Source organism: Mustela putorius, unplaced genomic scaffold (genome assembly GCF_011764305.1).
Source record: "Mustela putorius furo isolate JIRA1106 unplaced genomic scaffold, ASM1176430v1.1 tig00000129_pilon_pilon_pilon, whole genome shotgun sequence".
In the NCBI taxonomy this organism is placed as follows: Eukaryota; Metazoa; Chordata; class Mammalia; order Carnivora; family Mustelidae; genus Mustela; species Mustela putorius.
Genome location: NW_025421290.1, coordinates 50,664,822 through 50,686,262, shown reverse-complemented (window position 1 = coordinate 50,686,262; position 21,441 = coordinate 50,664,822). Strand labels below are relative to the sequence as shown.

At 45.1% G+C, this 21,441-nt stretch overlaps 1 protein-coding gene across 7 annotated transcripts in view; it reads right to left on the bottom strand.

Annotated features, from left to right (window-relative positions):
- TRAF3 (TNF receptor associated factor 3) overlaps nt 1–21,441 on the bottom strand; it is a 118,908-nt gene that overhangs the window by 82,013 nt on the left and 15,454 nt on the right. The window contains exon 2 of one of the 7 annotated variants that reach the window (XM_045073998.1): nt 16,497–16,630. The exons of the other annotated variants lie outside the window; for them this stretch is intronic. The gene's annotated coding sequence lies outside the window, so the exon portion shown is untranslated. The remainder of the gene's footprint in view (nt 1–16,496; nt 16,631–21,441) is intronic. 7 annotated transcript variants of the gene reach the window in all.

Here is a 21,441-nt window from a genome sequence, read left to right as displayed (position 1 = left end):
TTTGGAGCAGCTGCGAAAGCTCTATTAAGGATAACAAAATGGGTAAGTGAATCTCAAACTCTTTAAGGTTAAATACTCACTTGGGTGAGATTTAACAACATAATAATAGAATACAATAATGAAGTGGCTTCTCAAACTTTTCCACCAAAATACCCCCAAAGGCACGGGAGAGAGAACCCCAAGAGTAAGCAGTTTGAAGTAACTCAATTTATATGAAGTCTTAGGTTTGATATTAAAAATCATGCAAATGTTACATTTAATTCTGTAACAAATCCTACAACACCCCTTCCCATCTCGTCACTCTCTGTTTCTCTGGAAACAGGTGATCTGAAATTTTCTCAGCCTCTCACTGCTGAATGGAGATCCTGCCAGTCCACGGTGCCTTCTCTCCTGATCTTCTGATCCTAACAGAGAGGCCCACCTCCACTCTGGGGCAGGGTCCCAGCCTCTCCCCACTCGGCCTCTCTCCAGGACACTCCCACCAGTGTATAGGGAAAGGGCAATCTGTCCCCAGCTCAGCCATCCCCCTTCATTCTGTCCAAGTGAGAGCAAACTCAAGAAGCTGTCAATGCACACACCCCATTCTCCCCTGGCAACTTCCACCCACCACGCCAGCACAGCCGAGTGACACCTCTTACCAAAGTCTCCAAAGACCTCCACGTTCCCAAATGCAATAGTGAATTCTCACTCCATCTGCTTGCTGTTCAGGTGGCTTTTCTTTAACTCCAAATATTCATCGTTAGCCCCATATGACTTCCATAGGGGTATATCATAGTTATCAACTCAACATCTCCCCTTGAGCACCTAAAAGGCATTTCAAACTAAACAGATCTAACATTGAACTCTGGGTCCCCCTCCCTCTCTAATCCAGCCTGGCAGTCCCTGGCTCAGTAAATGGTACCACACTTGTTCAAGTGATGAAGTTCTCTCCTTCCTCACGTGCCCCACACCCAATCCACCAGAACAGACCGTCAGTTCCATCTTCAAAATGCATTCCAGAGGCGCCTGGGTGGCTCAGTCATTAAGCGTCTGCCTTCAGCTCAGGTTATGATCCCAGGGTCCTGGGATCGAGGCCCACATTGGGCTCTCTGCTCATCGGGGAGTCTGCTTCTCCCTCTTCTTCTGCCTGCCCCTCTGCCTCTCACGCTTTCTGTCGAATAAATAACTAAAATCTTTTAAAAATGTATTCCAAATCCAACTACTTCTCACCACACTCTAACTACACTGGCCTCCTTGCTGTTTCCAATAAAACACAGCAAACATATTCCCGTACCAAGGTCTCTGCACTTCCCAACCCTCTACCTAAATATATTCTTCTCGCAGACACTTCTTACAGGGGCTGCTCAAATGCGATGCACTCAGAACGCCTCCCTGATGCCTGGTCAGGACAGCTTTCCCACCACACTACAGCCCACAAGCCTGTTTCCTTGTCCTTCCCGACAGGGCTCTTCAGTATTAACAGACACGGTTATTGGTTTATGGCCAACCCTCTCCCCCTATTACAATAAAGGCCGCATGAGGGGCTCAAATTTGGACTCAAGTTGTGCTCCCTGACTTTAGAGCAGAACCTGACACAGTGGGAGAGAGGTTCAGTCAGTATTGGCTGAGTCTGTTTACAGCCTTACTTTAAACATGATTATTTTTTAAAATATGGAAACATTTATTCCCTTACTCAACTCTCAAACAGGAGAGTTTGCATGTATGCCCTAGACTTGGAAGCAGCACACACATTATTTCCTAAGTCCTCCCGAACTCGAACTCGGTGCCAGCAGCGTCACAGGAGTGCACAAGGACCTGGCTACTAGGTCACTCATTAGAGCACGATATAAGAGAGAATACTGGAAACAATCTCAGAAGTGAATCAAGAAACTTTATGCCATGCTGTTAAAAAATACTTCTGTTTAACACAAATACGAGAATCCCATAATTTGAAATCTTCTAGTAGCCATGTTAATAAGATAACGAGGTGAACTTATGTACATTATTTAACCCAATATAAAATTATATCATTTTAATATGTAATCAACATAAAAAATTGTCCATGAGATAGTTTGTGTTCTTTTTTTCCATGTGGCCACATTTCACATGCTCACTAGTCACGGAGCTCATGGCTATGAGACTGAAGAGGACAATTATAGACTAAGAAAAAGAAAATGTTGATGATATAATAAAAGTCGTAGTTTGCAAAAACTGACAAATTGATCCTTAAATGCACAAGGGAATGCAAGAGACTCAGAATAGACAAAACAATCTTGCAGAAGAAGAATAAATTTGGAGAATTCACAATTCCCAATTTCAAAATTTATTACCAGGCTAAGTAATCAAGACAGTACTGATATAATAAGAATAGACATACAGATCAACAGAATAGAATTTAGGGTCCAGAAATAAACCCTTCCATTTGTGGTGAATTATTTGTGACAAGGGTATCAGGACCATTCAATGGGGGATAGAGCAGTCTTTTTAGCTAATGGGCAATGGGGTATCCACATGCAAAACAGTGAAACTAGACCACGATCCCAAACCATACACAAAGTTTAACCAAAAATGAATCACAGACTAAAGGGAAGAGCTAAAACTATAAAACTCTTAGATGTGAGCAGGTGCGTATCTTCATGATCCTCCATTAGGCAGTGGTTTCTCAGATGACATGGAAAGCAAAAGCAACCAAAGAAAAAAATAGAGTGGACTTCACCAACGTTAGAAAATTCTCTGCATCAAAGGTGACCATCAGGAAAGTGAAAAGATAACCCAAAGAATATAAGAAAATATTTACAAGTCATATAGTGATAAAGAAACTGTATGTATGTAAAGAACTCTTATAACTCAGTAACAAAAAGATGACCCAACTTTAAAAACGGGCAAAGGCTATGAACAGACATTTTTCCAAGGAAGATACCAAAATGGTCAATAAGCACATAAAAGGATGCTCCACATGGCTAGTCACCATGGAAATACAAATTAAAACCACAATGAGAAACCACTTTACACCCACTAGGACAGCTGAAATAAAAATGATGGACGTAACAAGTGTTGGTGACGATGTGGAGAAACTGGAACTCTCACACATTGCTGACAGGAATGCAAAATTGTCCCAGCTGCTTTGATAGTGTGGAGTACCTCAGAATATTAAACACAGCGTTACCATATGACCAGCTCTCTGCACAACAGATTAAAAAAAAGCTTCTCACAAAAACTTGTACAGGACTTTTCACAACACTAAACAACCCAATGTCCGTCACCTGATGAACATATAAACAAAATGTAGTCTATCCATTCAATAGAATATTATTTCCCTATAAAAAGAAATTACTGATACAGGCTATGTGAATGAACCTTGAAAACATCATACTATGTGAATGAAATCACTTGCAAAAAACTATACATTGTATGAGTCCATTTTATGAATTTCCAGAAATGGCAATCAACAGAAACAGAAAATAAATTAATGACTGTCTAGGGTTGGGAGTAGGGAAGAATGGGAAGTGACAGCTAATGGGTATAAGGTTTCTTTCTGGGATGATGAAAATGTTCTAAAATTACAAAGTGGCAGAAACTTCAAAATTCTATAATACACTAAAAATGACTGGATTGGGGATGCCTGGGTGGCTCAGTGGATTAAGCCTCTGCCTTTGGCTCAGGTCATAATCTCGGGGTCCTGGGATCGAGCCCCACATCGGGCTCTCTCCTCAACGGGAAGCCTGCTTCCCCTTCTCTCTGCCTGCCTCTCTGCCTACTTGTGATCTCTGTCAAATAAATAAATAAAATCTTTTTAAAAATAAATAAAAATGACTGGATTGTATGTTTTAAAATGGCGAATGTTTTATCTGAATTACATCTCAATAAAGCTATTATTTTAGGGACGCCTGGGTGGCTCAGTTGGTTAAGCAGCTGCCTTCGGCTCAGGTCATGTTCCCAGCGTCCTGGGATCGAGTCCCACATCGGGCTCCTTGCTCGGCAGGGAGTCTGCTACTCCCTCTGCCTCTGCCTGCCTCTTTGTCTGCCTGTGCTCGCTTGCTCTCTCTCCTTCTGTCTCTTACAAATAAATAAATAAAATCTTTAAAAAAAAATAAAGCTATTATTTTAAAAAGCATATTATAAAATGGCATTATTTAAAATAAACCTATTTTTTTTAAAGATTTTATTTATTTGTCAGAGAGAGAGAGAGGGAGAGAGCGAGCACAGGCAGACAGAGAGGCAGGCAGAGGCAGAGGGAGAAGCAGGCTCCCTGCCGAGCAAGGAGCCCGATGTGGGACTCGATCCCAGGACGCTGGGAACATGACCTGAGCCGAAGGCAGCTGCTTAACCAACTGAGCCACCCAGGCGTCCCTAAAATAAACCTATTTTTATAAAAAGAAAATATGCATATGCCCCCAAAATGGCTTAGAAGAGCATACAGAGCAGTGATCTGACTGAACAGGGTCTTATTTCTATTTTTCATCTTTCTTGATTTTTTTTATAGGAGGTGGTCACAAACTACTAAACAGTAAGGTATTTTCAGGTGTCATTCAATAATGCACTATACTTCCACCCATCTGTTCTCAGTATCTAATAAACTGTTTTTTTTAATATTCCACATATAAGAGAGATCATACAGTATTTGCCCTTCTCTGTCTGGTTGATTCTCATAGCATAATGCCCTCAAGGACCATCCACGTTTTTGCAAATGGCAAGATTTCATTCTTTTTTATGGCTGAGAAATAATACTCCAGTGTATGTGGAACTGCTGGGTCATATGGTAGTTCTAGTTGAGGAGCATCTGTGCTGTCTTCCATAGCAGCTGTAACAATTTCCATACCCACTGGACAGTGGATGAGGGTTCTCTTTTCTCCACATCCTTGTCAATACTTGTGATTTCTTGTCTTTTGGACAATAACCACTCTATCAAGTGTTAGGTTATATCTCATTGTAGTTTTGATTTGCATTTCCCTGATGATTAATGAAACCGAACATCTTTTCATGTACCTATTGGCCATCCATATGTCTTCTTTGGAAAAAAATATTTATTCAAATCCTCTGCCCATTTTTTTTGATTATTTGAGTTTAATTTTTTTTTATTTGCTACTAAGTTGTAGGAGTTATTTACATATTTTGGTTACTGGTCCCTTTTCAGATACATGACTTGCAAATATTTCTCCCATTCAGTAGGTTGCCTTTTCATTTTGTTGATGGTTTCTCCTTTGCTGTCAGAAGATTAAAAAAAAAAAGATTTTATTTATTTATTTGAGAGAGAGAGAGCAGAGCAGGGGTTTGGGACACAGGAAGAGGAAGACTGATTCCCTGCCCAGTAGGGAGCCGGACCTGGGGCTCCATCCCAGGACCCAGGGATCATGACCTAAGCTGAAGGCAGACACTCAACCGACTGAGCCACACAGGAGGCCCCTGTGCAGGAGCTTTTTAATGTGATGTAGACCCACTTATTCACGTCTGCTTTTGTTGCTTTGACTTTGGTGTCAGATTAAAAACTCATCACCAAGACCAATGTCAAGGAGTTTATCACTGCCTGTGTTTTCTTCTAGTTTTATAGTTTCAGGTCTTATGTTCAAATCTTTAATCCATTTTTAGTTTTGTGTATGGTGTGAGATAGAGGTCGTTTTCCTGGTAGATTTACTGAGAAGACTGTCCTTGGCCCATAGTATGCTCTCGGCTCCCCTGTGGTAAATTAACCAACCATATATGCATGGGTTTATTTCTAGGCTCGCTCTTCTGTTCCAATGATCTGTGTGTCCTTTTCTGATACTGTTATCACATTGTTTTAATTAACACAGCTTTGTAGTATAGTTTGAAGTCAAGGAGCACAGTGCCTCTAGCTTTGTTCTTTCTCAAGATTGCTTTGGCTATTCAGTGTTTTTTTTTTTTTAATTCCATGCAATTTACAATTATTTGAGCTATTTCTTTGAAAAATGTCATTGGGGGTCAGTTGGTTGAGCAACTGCCTTTGGCTCAGGTTGTGATCCCAGGGTTCTGGGATAGAGCCCCATGTGAGGCTCCCTGCTTAGTGGGGAGCCTGCTTCCCCCTCTCCCACTCTCCCTGCTTATGTTCTCTTTCTCGCTGTGTCTGTATTAAATAAATAAAATCTTTAAAAAAAAAAAAAGGAAGAAAAATGTCATTGGAATTTTGATAGGAAATGCACTAAATCTGCAGATTGCTTTGAATACTATGGACATTTTAGCAATATTTATTCTAATCTTTCTACTTGTTTGTGTCATCTTCAGTTCTTTCATAAATCTCTTGTAGTTTTCAGCATGCAGGTCTTCCACCTTCTTGGTTAAACATTCCTAGGTATTGGGCCACCTTGGGGGCACTGTCAGTTAAGCACCGACTCTTGATTCTGGCTCAGGTCATGATCTCAGGGTCCTGAGATCAAGCTCCATGTCAGGCTCTGCACTGGGTGTGGAACCTGCTGAAGATTCTCTTTCGTCTCCCACTGCTCCTCCCCACCACTCTCAAGCACACATGCTCACGTGTTCTCACTCTAAAAGAAGTAAACAAATCTTTAAAAAAACACACACATTTGCAGGTATTTCATTCTTTCTGTTGCAACTGCAAATGGCATCATTTTCTTTATTCCTCTGAGTTTGTTATTAGCGTCTAGAAACATAACAGTATTTGTGCATTGATTTTCTATCAGGCAACTTTACTGAATTCGTTTATTAGTCCTGATACTCTTTCGACGGGATTCTATAGGGTTTTCTATGTTTCTCTATTTTCATGTCAGCAGATAGTGTGCTTTAGGGTTTTCTATGTTTCTCTATTTTCATGTCAGCAGATAGTGTGCTTTACTTCTTCCTTTCCAGTCTAGATACATTTTCTTTCTTTTTCTTGCCTATTATTTGGCTTGGATTTCAAATACTATGCTCAGTAAAAGTGGCAAGAATGAGCATCCTTGTCTTGTTCCTATGTATTTCTCCTCTTTGGCTCTGCCTATTAATACAATTTTCCTGTTACAAATGGGCATTCCTTTTTTAATAAGAAGGGGTGTGTCTTTGTATTTTAAAGATATATATATACCAAAATATCAACAGTGGTGAAGCAATGGGAAATATCTGCATTCTCTATATTCTATATTTTTATATTCTATATTTCTATACTCAAACACATTGGCTTTTCCCTTAAAACAAACGAAAGACACACACACATACTCTCTCCCCCCTCCTTCCAGGACACTAGAATTCTGGCACGGGACAGTACGGCTCTCTCGGGAGCTTATCACCAGAGGGTAAATGTAAGCAAGGGCGGGTCATGCGGGTGACTGTCCTCTGAAGTGAAGTCCCCAGGGACCCACATGTTTTTTGCTAATACCAAGGGGGCCAATCTGCTATTCCAGGGAAAGGGAAGTCACTGGGGACCCACTGAGAGTGGTGCTTGTGTCCAGAGACCATGGCAGGGAAGGTGGGGACGGAGACTGTGGACGGACAGGCCCAGGCAGGGGTTTGGGGCGGGGGGTAGACTCTGACCTCCCGGGACTGGTCAGGAATCCTCAGGGATGACCCTGCTACAAACAGGGCCTTCCAGAAGGACTCGGTTCATAAAGGCAACTGCTATTGGCCGGCACAGTGCCCTCTTCACAATCTTAGTCCATCTGAACAACTTTGGATGATGCCAATAATTGAATCAAGAGGTTTGAATGAAGGCCTTCAGCACCCTCACGCTCTGAGACTAGGGTTCTGACTTCTGCAAAAAGTAGTTTTTGTTTTCTGTTGGTGAGACTCTGGGTCAGTACAGTGGCCCTCGTTTGCTCAGAAAAGAACCAGTATGAGAGTGAGGAGGCTCTGGGGAGGACCACGGGAACGCGGTTTCTCGGTGTCCTCCTCAACTACCGGCCACACCTCATCCTACCACAAGGGACAAAGTGTGTATTGTACTGGACTTGATTCCCACAAAATGACCTAAGCACATATATTCTGAAAAAAGACTAAAAAACTACTCAATGAGGGGCTAATAGAGTTTATTTTCTTTGTCTTCACCCATTCTCCTGGATGTGTACGCTTAGGATACTGTTACTCAGCGTTCTCCTGGGAGACCCCCTTTTCGGAAACAGGTTACTATAAAGGTTCTGTCTTCAGAGACATTCTGTCAATGCCGATTCTTGGGAATCCAGAATGTCTACTGGCTTCAGGGCACCCTTCCCACATTTCGCCTCTCAAAGAATATAACCACACCTAGGTAGGCTGATTTTGAAAAAGTATATGAATTTTAAACTCTCTTTGCAAAAATTCACAGCTTAAATACAATTACTGACTTCAGCAAGAATTTTTCTACCTTTTTAGAGATTCCCTCAAGTCCTCAATTCACGGGATCACGGAGACCTCACAACTGTTCTCTGCTGCCCAGAAAATGTAAATAAGCATGAGAAGCACATCAACCAATCTTCAGCCTTAAACTGGGAATTCTGGACCCATGTACACAAGCACCATAGAGGCAGTGGCCGGTTAAGTGACCCAACCACTTGTAGAGAATAGTTCAGGCGAGCGTATCCCAGAAAAAATGGAATACTTACCTCGATGTCTCACCATCAACTCTAATTACGGCACTGACATTCTCCTACTCAGAAGTTTTTGATGGTTCACATCTCACTTGAGAACTATCACTTAAGAGGACTGTAATGGGGCACCTGACTGGCTCAGTTGTTAAGCACCTGCCTTCAGCTCAGGTCATGATCCCAGGGTCCTGGGATAGAGCCCTGCACACCGGGCTCCCTGCTCAAGAGGGGACTGCCTCTCCCTCCCTCTCTGCCACTCCTCCTGCTTGTCCTCTCTCAAATTCTTTCAAAAAGAGAGAGAGAAGCTGTGATTGTCATCACATATTCAGGAAACTCTAAGCACCCCCAACCTCCACCGCAGTAGTACTTTTGCACCCCCCACCAGGTCCTTTCTCACTTTGGCCCTCTCACAGCAATACCTCCACCCTCAACCTGCTGCCCTGAAAATCAAAATGTTATTTTTATCCCATAAAATACCAGCTCAAGGGGCACCTGGGGAGCTCAGTGGGTTAAAGCCTCTGCCTTCGGCTACCTAAGTGTGGGGGGAGCCTGCTTCTCCCTCTCCCTCTACCTGCTGCTCTGCCTACTTGTGATCTATCTCTTGCTGTGTCAAATAAATAGGTGATATCTTAAATATATATATATATATATATATATATATATATATATATATATATATATATATATATCACCTCAAATTTTAGGGTTTTTTCCCAGGATTTTATTTTTATTTATTTGACAGACAGAGATCACAAGTAGGCAGAGAGGCTCCCCACTGAGCAGGGAGCCCGATGTGGGGCTCAATCCCAGGACCATGGGATCATGACCTGAGCGGAAGGCAGAGGCTTTAACCCACTGAGCCACCTAGGTACCCCTCAAATTTTAGTTTTTGTAAAGCACTTCTTGACCCCTTAACCCAAGAGTCAGCCAACCTTCTTCTATAAAGGGCCAGATGGTCTCTGTTCCACTTTCTTGCTTATTTTTACAATCCATTAAAAACATAAAAAACATTTTTAGACCTGTAGTTTGCCAACCTCTGCTTTAGAGACCATTACTCCCACACTGTTCTCTGATAGCCCGTTCTCTGATGTTTCTGCCACTATTTCCACTGTGGCTACTAATACCAGTCCTCTGTGATACCTTCTGCACTATTCTGCCTTGCCTGATGGCTCGCACCGTCACGCCAGCCCATCCTCAGACTGCATGTTCTCTGCAGGCAAGAAAAATCTCTTTCAGCCCTATGTCACCTACTATATAACACTAATACATATATATATATATATATATATATATATAACATATAATACATATAAAGTAATATGTATTACATATTATATGTATTACATATTATATATATGTATTACATGTAATACATATAAAGTGCTTTGTCCATGAATCTTTTAAATTGATTTAAGTACAGTATGTTAAATTTAAAACTGCTTATTTAAGCATTTTCTATCACAAGTTGCTAAGAATTTGTTTTTGGTAAAGCAGATTTCTGAGGAGCTTCCTGAACACGTGAAGACTGGAGTTAGATGGGTGAACCTCCTTGGTTTATTTTCTATTAGATGAACTTTTCAAGCCAAACTGAGTTTTGTTTTTCTTTTTCTTTTTTAGGATTTTATTTATTTATTTGACAGAGAGAGATCACAAGTAGGCAGGAAGGCAGGCAGTGAGAGAGGGGGAAGAGGCTCCCTGCCTAGCAGAGAACCCAATGTGGGGCTCGATCCCAGGACCCTGAGATCATGGCCTGAGCCGAAGGCAGAGGCTTTAACCCACTGAGCCACCCATGTGCCCCCAAACTGAGGTTTTCATTCAAAGACCTGTTCCCGTCCACACAGGTCTTTAAAATTCTATGATGTGAAAAATTTTATTACAGAACCTAAAAATAATCCTTACATGGTTTAGATTCAATTTCCAGGAGAAATGTAAGCTTTAAAAAAAACAAAAGCAAAAACAAAAACCCACACAACCTTATCACCAAGCTCTAAACAATCAAAATTGAGACCAGGACTCAAATTTTTCTAGAAACTTCAATCAGCTGTTATGAGGATGTGTTTTCCCTTGTTAGGAAAATGTATTTTCAGTACTTCCAGCTTATTACTTCTTGTAAAATGGCTCTATGTCTGGGATCCACCTGCCAGACAAATTCAGAAGTTTCTCTGCCACCAATCATCTTAAATAACTTCGTAGGCATGTCCTTCTCTCAGAAGCCTCCTGGGAACCCCTCTACCTCCTGACTGGTATGGGCCTTCTTTCATATTCATTTTCTATGTGGAAACTTAAGAATTCTCCAGTGTCAGCCTGTGGCAAAGATGGAACAAGGCCAAACAGATTCTTTGTGTCTACTTCCTACATCCTGCTCATCCAAAAGATGGAGCCGAATAGCACCCTATTATTCCACGGCAATCCCTGGGGTGCGTGTTCTTCCGTGTCCACCTGAACTTTACCCAGGGCCTGTCTGAAGACCCAGCCCGGCACAGAGGTGTACCACCCTGACTTCCTTGCACACCAGCATGCCTGCTGGAGTGATTGTGCCAGACTGGGGAACTCGTTGTCCATTTCCTGTTTTGTAGTAAGAAGACGGAGCAGCTCACCGTGCTTTACTTTAACAGCTTACTGACAGAATCAGTACTTAGCGATCTTTCTGTACTGAAAACAGGGAGGAGTATGAGCCAGCCGCAGGGATCAGAGAACTCCCGGGACGTGTGGTCACTGCCCCCTCCGCACACACACCCTACAGCCTCTGCTTTTTTAATACTCCAAAAGGTGAGGAAAAAATAACTGACAGAAAAATCCCCTATGCAAAAACCCCAGCTCTGCGGGAAGGAGGGTGGGTCCCTGTGAATCACCTCCTCCTCCTCCACGTGACACGCGGCCAGGTGAGTGATCTCTCAACTAAAGATGGCCAACAGAAGAGGGCTCGGCACTGCGTGGACATCTGAGGGCACCTGCAGGAAACAGGGCAATGGGAATCCAGCATGCAGGGGCAGGAAGACAGGTTCCAGCGCCCCCCGCCCCGCCCCCACCACAGAGGAAGAGGGATGAACACCCAGGCAGGGCAGGCCAGGGTAGTTCAGAGGAGGGTAGACACAACCTTTGAGCAGGCAGGTTCTTTGGGAAGCAGCCCACAGAGAGGCTAGATCATCTGGAGCTCGGTCAGGAAGGGCTGTCCAGGGCCTAGCGAGGAGGGATGCTGTATTTTCTGAGCGCCGTGGGAAGCCACTAAAGGGTTTTCAGTGAAGGACAGGAGGAACCTACGTTCCTAAAAGCTCTCAGTGGCAGCTATGTGGGGAAAGGCCTGAAGTAACCCGGGACAAGTGGAGAGACCAGTCAGGGGCCACGGACACGGGCAAGAGGCCTGGACCTGGCTGGGAACCCGGGAGGTGGGGAAAAGCAGGACACAGGCCTGAGTGCCACAGACAGAATGGGAAACAAGGGCAGGGGTCAAGGAGCACTGCCCAGTGTTCTCAGTGAAGTGACTGGGTATGGGTAGAAAGGATCGGGGTTCAGAGTTCACTGGGGACAGGTTAGGCGCCATCTAAGTGAAAACAACAAGTAGCCTAAGTCGCATCTGGTCACTCCTGCTTGGGGCTCGTAGACAAAACGCCCTCCTGCAAGGCTCTCACCAGCAAGCTCCAAGACCAGCCACCGCAAGTGCCCCACTCTCAGTTCACCCCCTACCCACCAAACCTGCTCTATTCTGGAAGCAGCACCTGGACATCTCGATCTGTCCTCAAGCCCTGCCGAACCACACAGGCTCCATGAGCTTCATGAGGACGAGAAGCTGCCTACATCGTTTCTTGCTGTGTCCCTGGCACTTAGCATGGTGGCTGGCACACACTGAGGACTCGTCAACAGCTTTTAAGTAAATACATGGGCTAAAACTCAAAGAGAGCTATGGGTTAAAGACAAGTCTGGGGAACTTGGGAACCACAGCTGGAAAATTCTTTTATTTTTCTAATGGTACCTTCTCAAAAATTCCCATCCCGCTAACTAAAGTTTCAATGTAAATTACGGTATCTCAGGGGGAGTTTATCCAAACAGACTAATGGACATCTGGGCTTCCACTGAGGGCACTCTGACCTCCCAGTTCCCTCGGCTGACTGTAATACATTCTTCGAGTAGAAGCTCACTAGGTTAAAAGATTTTTTTTTGACTCCTTAAGATTTCATGCAATGACTAAAGATTGAATTTTTGTAGAAAGCACCTCACCTTGCAAAAATATTGAATCTTAATCATCATGTATCTCCTGGAAATCAAGGAAAGAACGTTTCTGACCATCTACACCAGGTTTCTCAACCTCAGCAGTACTGCCATGTTGGGCCAGTAATTCTTTGTCATGGGGGAAACTGCAGGACGTTACAGCATCCCTGGTCTGCTCTCCCCAGATACCAGTAGCCTCCCCCATTTCCACCCCCACAAACAAGTTTCTAGACATGCCCCTGGGGAGAACAATTATCTATGACCAAGTGGTCTTTTCCTATTATTAATACAGCCAAGGAAACAGGGATCAAATTCTAAGTTTGAAATGCTCACTTAAAAACAACTGGCCCAAATTACATCCTCTAGTGAAACCGAAAGCAAAACAGGTGCTTACACACACACACACACACACACACACACACACCCCATCCTGGCAGGGTTTTGAACCATGATATCAAGAAATGCTAACATTTCCTTTAGCAAGAGTCTAAGTTTAAATGTGAGAATCTTGGGGTGCCTGGGTGGCTCAGTGGGTTAAGCCTCTACCTTCGGCTTGAGTCATGGTCTCAGGGTCCTGGGATGGAGCCCCACATCTGGCTCTCTGCTCAGCAGGGAGTCTGCTTCCCGCCTCCCCCCCCCCCACTCCGAGGCCTGCCTACTTGTGATGCCTGACTGCGTGGGGGAACTCATTACCAAGCCTCCCCACCTCCACAGGATGAAGATCCGCCAAGTAAAATGCTGTACTGACCAGAGCCCCTCAAGACACATGGGAAACAAGGCCTTGCAGAGCTACTCTAACATGTGTGAGACTGGGTGTCATCACGGGGGTGGTCGCGTGCAGGCAGCTCCCTGGTGCGTCCTCAGCACCCCTGCACACTAGCTGGGGGAGGGGCCGACAGAAACCTCTGGCAGTCATGGCTGCAGGCCCCAAAATGTCCCTGAGGAGGGCCTGTTCAAAGGCCAGACCCCAGGGCCAAACCCCTGTTCAAAGGTACAGGCTTCCAGCACCCTAGAACCCAGGGACTGGGAGCGGTCCGGCCTCATCCCGGCATTCTCTCCTGTCGCTGCTTCTGTCACACCGCTGTCTGCAAGCAAGCTAGAGAGTCTGGCGTGAGATATGTGTAGTGTCAGATTCCCACATCCCTGCACCACAGAGCTTTGGAGGTCGTCACTGTTTCCTCCCGGGGCAGAGCACTCACATCCGGAGCAAGCATCCCTCGAGTCCCAGCCCTCCAGGGCCCCCCGACGGGACCACCAGTGACGGGCTCCAGATCAAAATGTTTGAAAGCAAGATCAAAACTAGTGCCAATTACCAAGATGATCTAAACCAAAAGGCACCAAACGTACATGGGGAGCAAAGGAACTCTGCGGACCGGAACTAGCTCCGCGGACAAGCCATGGAGGCGTTCAAGACATGGGTCTCCATGCGGACTCTGCTCCGGATCCCTTCTCAGGCTTCTCAGAGTGCCGGAGCATGCACGGGCGCCAGGACAGCAAGTGAACAAGTGGCACATTATCTCAGCCCAAAGGTCACTTTTGATAAACAAGGACATTCAGAGGTTTGCAACACTAGAACATATATTATACGACAGAATGTAAAATCTGTGCCAATTTCAGATAAAACAGACTACAGAAACCATGTGTTAAGGACAGGCTGCTTCAGAATGCTACACCCCGGCCCTGCAGAGGGTACAAGTCACATGACCACTCCTCCGTCGCTAGGGGGCCTCCCGTGGGAAGCTGGGGACTGCTGAGGACTGTCCACTACTGTGCACCAAAGAATAGCAGAGAACCCAAGATTCTAGGTCTCCACAGAGTAAAGTAAGTACAAGGGAAGGGGGAGTGGGAGCTGTTTATAAAGGTACGTAAGTAAAAATGTCCAAAAGTTTAGCCGACTTCATAGGGTCACTCCTCCAAGTCAAGAATGCTATCTGTGTTACAAACGTCGTGCTCCAAAGGGGCACGTGCACCCGAATGTTTATAGCAGCAATGTCCACAATAGCCAACTATGGAAAGAACCTAGATGTCCATCAACAGATGAATAGATAAAGAAGATGTGGTATGTATATACAACAGAATACTATGCAGCCATCAAAAGAAATGAAATCTTGCCATTTGAGACAAAGTGGATGGAACTAGAGGGTATTAAGTTTAGGGAAATAAGTCAATCGGAGAAAGACAATTATATGATCTCCCTGATACAAGGAAGTGGAGATGCAATGTGGGGGGATTGGGGGGGTAGGAAAAGAATAAATGAAACAAGTTGGGATCGGGAGGGAGACAAACCATAAGAGACTCTTAATCTCACAAAACTGGGGGGTTGTTGGGGGGAGGGGGGTCAAGCGGGGGGTGGGGTTATGGACATTGGGGAGGGTATGTGCTATGGTGAGTCCTGTGAAGTGTGTAAACCTGGCGATTCACAGACCTGCACTCCTGGGTATAAAAATACATTATATGTTTATTAAAAAATTTAAAAATTTAAAAAAAAAAAAAGAATGCCATCTGTGCACGTTTCTTCCATACACACAGTGATCATCACACACTTAGAAGTGTCAGAAGAGAGGCTGACAGAGGTCAGAGACGGCCCTGAGCCACAAGGCTGTGAGAGGGCCAGAGCTAGCTTGTGGGGCCCACACCCTGAGCCACCAAACCGCACTGGCCCGAGGCTGTGCCGATGGGCTGAAAGGAGAAGCGCTAACGTTCCGAGAGCCTTTCGCTCTGAGGCATAAGGGTCCTCTAAGCCCTCACGAATCCCACGTCCTCTGTGGAAGCTTGCCAGGAGGCCAGGCCTCTTGGCCTGAAATGTTATTGAATATTATTTTTTAAGAACCTTCCGGGATGCCTGGGGGGCTCAGTCATTAAGCGTCTGCCTTCAGCTCAGGTCATGATCCCAGGGTCCTGGAATCGAGCCCAGAGTTGGGCTCCCTGCTCAGCAGGAAGCCTGCTTCTCTCTCTCCCACTCCCCCTGCCCCTGCTTGTGATCCCTCTCTCGCTGTGTCTCTGTCAAATAAATAAATAAAATCATAAAGAAAAAAAAAAGCCTTCCACATTTTCCCTTTCTAGGACTAATTTCTAAGCTCTTGGTCAGCAGGGACCATGTCGTACACACACTGCCACGACGTCCAGCCCAGACACGTGCGGAGTGGATGACGGACCCCCACCTGCAGATTCCATTTACTTACGATTTATGGAAAATACTGAATTATCTGAAGAATAAAGTCTGGCATGCCAATATAAAGGTACTGGAAAACAAAGAAACCAGATGACACGCGAACAGAGGAATTAAAGGAGTATTAATAGCTGCGTTCGTCGGACGCCTGTTAACTGCCGGAGTTCGGTATACGGACAGACATGCTAATACGATTCACACTCACCCCCTGCGACCACCTATCAGCTGAATCTCCTCAGCTCCACAGTCTCTCACCCAAAACCAAAGCCAGAGGTGCTTCAGAGTATAGTATTTTTTGAGTTTTAGAAAGGAAGCCCTATGTGTGTATATTATAACTTACATGACACCGCCAGTGACATCCGGGACAGTGCCCACAGAAAACTCATTAATTCCAACAGTCTGTAGTAAGATACAGGAATATTCAGAGTAAGGGGAATGGAGATTATACGTAACCTCACTTCAGCTCAGCTCAGGCTTGGCACCAAATACATGACGGTGTCATTCCATTCCAGAGGCTGTGGCCAGGGAACTGAGGCTCAGGAAGGTCTAGTAACTTGCTCAAGTTGACACAAACTGAGGAGGAGAGGCAGGGTTGGGACCCTGCTTCTCTGGCCCAAAGCCTGTTCAGGACTTCATACCTGTGAGCATGGCCATCAGGAAATCCTGAAAACTCCACCAGGGCGCAGACTGGGAACCAGCAGTTCTGGTGGGGTGGAGCAGGGTGTCCTGCATTTCCAAGGCACCTGGAAAGGTGCTGCTGATGGCTCACCCCCTGTGGGAGAAAGAACCACAGGCTCTCAGGCCCGGCTCAGTGTCTGCATCCCCTCGGGGCTTCTCAAAGATAGCCATTAAATCTGATTTCTGAGGTCTTAACTGATTGAAATCATCCGAAGTGGGGCCCCCAGCTTTTGTGGTTCTTTCTAATAATTCTAATGTCCAGCCAGGATTCAGAATCACTGACATGAAACCATTAGGAGAAAAGAAATCACTGATAAAGTAAGACTCTTGCGAAGGCAGCCTGCGAGCCCGGTCAGGACTTCCCCAGAGTCCGGGAGGCTTTCAGTCCTGACCAGGAACTGTTACTAAATCCCTCACGGACAGAATACCCCAGCTATCCCAGGCTCCGCGGTCATAAGCATTTTTCTCCTCCCTTGAAACCACTGAAATCTTAGACAAAGCACACTAAAGGCAGTGTCTTACAGGACAACCACAAAAGTGCGAAACTCAGAGGGACTGCTGCCTGCCAGCTCACAAAGACAAGTATTTAGCAGAAAACTATACAAAGGAACTTCTCGCTCTTATGCGGAGGTACACTGTGGTATCAACCCATGAAGAGAGTGGGATCTGCACACACAAATCAAGTTGTGGATTTTAAATTACGCTCACTGAGTCCTAAGACTGAAAGGGTAATTAGTGGTCAGCAGCCTGCTCCCCCCACAGGGGCCTGCACTTCTATTGAACACACCCATGCAAAGAAGACTGGGAACAGGCCCTCCACAATGCAAATCTGCCCCTAATGCCACCTGAACTCAAATTTTGCTTCCAAAATTCTGAATTAGCCAACCTCTTCCACACCCAGTCTCGGGTCACTTCTGGAATGACACATATGTGCTCCAGCCCAGCAAATCCCTACTGTCAGTTCTCTGCAGAGGCTCATTTGGTAACAGTCCTCATGGAAACCCAAGAGTCCCATTCGGACCTGTATCTAGCTTGCTAACTTACTCATCGGTAACCTACATGCCCCCTCACCCCCCCCCCCCCGCTTTTTGTTCTGCTGCTCTGCAGACCATGCAGAGATCCTCGGAGCTGCCTCCTCAGTTTCCAAGGTGGGTGGTCATCGCGTAGATTTCAACAGGCCAGCCAGTAGCCTCCTAGAGCCTTAAGGCTACAACCCCCAACCCAGAATTGGTGAGACCCCAAAGGGTCAAGGAAGCAGAGAATCAAACCGAAGAAGTTCTTCTCAAGCCTTAAGATCTAACAGAACTGGCCTGGCTAAGTGTGGACATGCTTGGGACCTGCCACCCTCTTGTCTCTCCTATTGCTCCCATTCAGCAAGGGAACGGCTATTCTGGGCCTGCCCCATTACACTGTAGAAGCTCCTAACTCACCCGGTTTCATAGGTTCACAGCTGGAGAGGAATTCTGCCTCAAGACCAGTCATACCTCGAGGCTCACGCACAACTGATTTAGATGACATTTAGATGAGACTTTGGATTTCAGAGGTTATATTAAGGTTTTGGGGGCTGCTGGTATAGAATGAATGTATTTTGCATGTGAGAAGGACATGAATTTGGGGGGAATGCAGGCAGACTACTATGTACGTACTGTGTGCGGCCCCTCAGAATTTACATAGTGGCACTCTAACTCCTGCTGTGATGGCATCTGACAGGGAATTAAGGGCTCTAATGAGAAGAGATAGAGCTTGCTTCCTGTCTCTCCCCACGACGTGAGGACACAGTCAGAAGGGGGCCATCTGCCAGCCAGGAGCAGAGCCGTCAACCAGTAACGGACTGGGCCGGCACCTCACTCTTAGGCCTTGAGCTTCCAGAACAGTGAGGAATAAACTCCTGTTGTGCAAGCCCCCGGCCTCTGGTATTTTGTTAGAGGACAGCCTGTGCTGGTCAACACAAGCCTCTTTCATAAAGCATAATGTTCTAGATTGAAGTGGGCAGCCTTAATTTCTTGAGAACACACAGTGTCTCACTTAGTATTCCACATGCATATATGCATAACATGACCAGCACCTGTGAAGTCTCTAAAAGTTTATGCCATTAAACCGAATTTGATCAGTGTTCATTTAAATGTTGTTTTTCCGGGGCACCTGGGTGGCTCAGTGGGTTAAGCCGCTGCCTTCGGCTCAGGTCATGATCCCAGGATCCTGGGATCGAGTCCCGCATTGGGCTCTCTGCTCAGCAGGGAGCCTGCTTCCCTCTCTCTCTCTCTCTCTGCCTGCCTGTCTACTTGTGATCTCTGTCTGTCAAATAAACAAATAAAATCTTAAAAAAAAAAAAATTGTTTTTTCTTATATACTTAACAGAAGCATGCTGAAGTACACTGACCACCCCAACCTAGCCAGGCACACAGTAGACAAATACATGCTACAACACTGAATGTTTGATGGACACAGTCTTTATCTTCTCTTTTCCAGGCTAAAAAAATGCAAGTTCCTTCAAGTTTAAATACCTTTTTTTTTCTGGTGAATTTTTAAAAGCTTGTTATTTTATTTTCACAACGACCACGGCACCACTGTCCCCATCTACCATGAAAGCATACAGATGTTTCAAAGGTTAAACAGCTTGCCAGGAGCACGAAGATGGTGGGGCCTAGCCTGTGCGATCCTGACTCCCACTCAGATCTCGTCCCTCCACCGCGGCAAGACTCCCAGCTCCTTCACTCAACCTCTCCGGCACCAACAAACACTCTTCCACACTTTCCACTGTTCTATGTATTCTAGAAACTTTTACATGCGTAGTGTTAGACTTAGAAAAATAGAATGTCAAAGCTCTGGGTCCCTGGGTGCTCAGCCCGTGAAGCATCTGCCTCCAGCTCAGGTCCTGATCTCCGGGTCCTGGGATGGAGCCCTGTATCAGGCTCCCTGCTCTGTGGGAAGCCTATTTCTCCCTCTGTGCTTTCTCTCTCTAATAAATAAAAACCTTTAAAAAAAAAAAAAGGCTATTAATGCTTTAAGAGCCTTTTATCACATGCAGAATTGGAACCTCAGTGGGCAGGCCTCGCAGACAGCTATTTCAGGTTAAACTATACCTTATATATTCTACTCCAAGCAAAAGTGACTAAAATCCAATGCAGTTCCCAAGAACCCTACAACAAAATGAAAAGTAAGCATCTTAACATAAGGAAACACCTTGTTCATATGAAGCAGAGCAGAGGAGCAGAGGAGCCAGGGCACATGACCGGCCATGGGAAATGCCGCCGCCCTCCTGCCCCAGCCTCCCTGCCTGGGTTACCGCCCTTCCCAGTCCTGCAGTTTCATTACCCTTCCTCAGCCCCGATGCGGGTCACCTCTAGGCCACAGCCACCACATTATGGTGTAGAGAATCTTTTTTTTTTTTTTTTTTGTAGAGAATCTTGAAGGTGATGGTGAGTGAAAAAGGCAAGTAGTATCAAAAGCAGTACCCCAAAGACCTGTAAAGAGCAATTATTTTCTCCTTGATGATATGCCAAAGGTCAGCAGGCTTACGGAATCAGTAAAAGGGCAGAACGAGAAATGGGCATGTGTGTGCATGAAACTTCACTGCTGTAAAAATCCTCAGACCATCTAGACCACAGGCTCTTGACCTCGGGCATAACAGGAGAGGATTCAGCAACTCCCACGACTCCCTGAAATTGCACACACGAGTCAGGCACTCTGGTGTATCACCAAACTAAAGAGGCTGATTCTCTTCATTCATGCTTACTTTGACGAGGAGGTTAGATGCCCAGGAATGGTGGGTATTTGGGAACAAAGGCATGGTCTGCTTGGGAAACAGAGGACCGGGCAGCTCATATGGCGGCCAGCCTCCTGGCCAGGGATGCTGGCGGCACAGCAGCACTGTATCCGCTGTGTGTCACGTCCGTGTCCGCCCACCCCCCCATTCTCCGGCTCTCCTAGCAGGTGCAGAGAACACAGGGACGGCGCCTAGCCTCTCCACACCCATCACTCCCCAGACAGATGCAGATTTCTTGTTTCGTTATTTAAATCCACTCTTGCTCTTCTATGACCTCATCACATTCGCTCGCTCAAATAGTGTTGCAACCATCAGCTGAGAAAGGCTGAGAAAGCAGGGTTTACAGAAAATGTGATTTCCGTGTTACAACTAATGTGTACACACTTCTTCACATGCTGTCAAATTATCCCACACTTTTCTACATAAACAGCCATAACTTAATTCTAATAAGTCTCTAGGGGATTTACTAGAATGATCTAGGGTGAACACAGGAAATTTAGGATATGTAGGCTAATTTTTTCTCGATGAAGCTCTTTTTTAAGAACAGAGAGAGAGAGAGGAAAAAAAAAAACAGAAATACAAGCTTCAATTTCACAACACTCTGCAAAATGAAAGTGAATTTTCAAGTAATTTTTTAAATGAACTAATAGGAGGGGCCCCTCGGTGGCTCAGTCAGTTAAGCATCAGACTCTTGATCTTGGCTCAAGTCTTAATCTCAGGGTCATGAGATCAAGCTCCATGTTGGGCTCCACGCTGGGCATGAAGCCTATTTAAAATAAAAATATATATATTAAATAAAAAATGAACTAACAGGAAGGGAGAATTTATAGGCCCAAAGTTGTACTTGAAAAACTCCTGACAAACAGATGATCAAGGATGCCTGCTGATTAAGTAAATAAAACATACATTTTATTACCATTTTATGAATTACCATTTTATGAATTACCATTTTATGAATGGGTGCATTCCAAAATTTTATTCATGAATTCTTGGTTGAGAACACAGAATGCATTTTCTCACATAAGACAGAAAACACACAACAGCTGGAGTTTCCACTTTAGCCCACAAGAGCCTGTCTTACGAAGTGTATACAACACACTGCCGACAGCACAGGAATCGAACCACAATACACAACACAG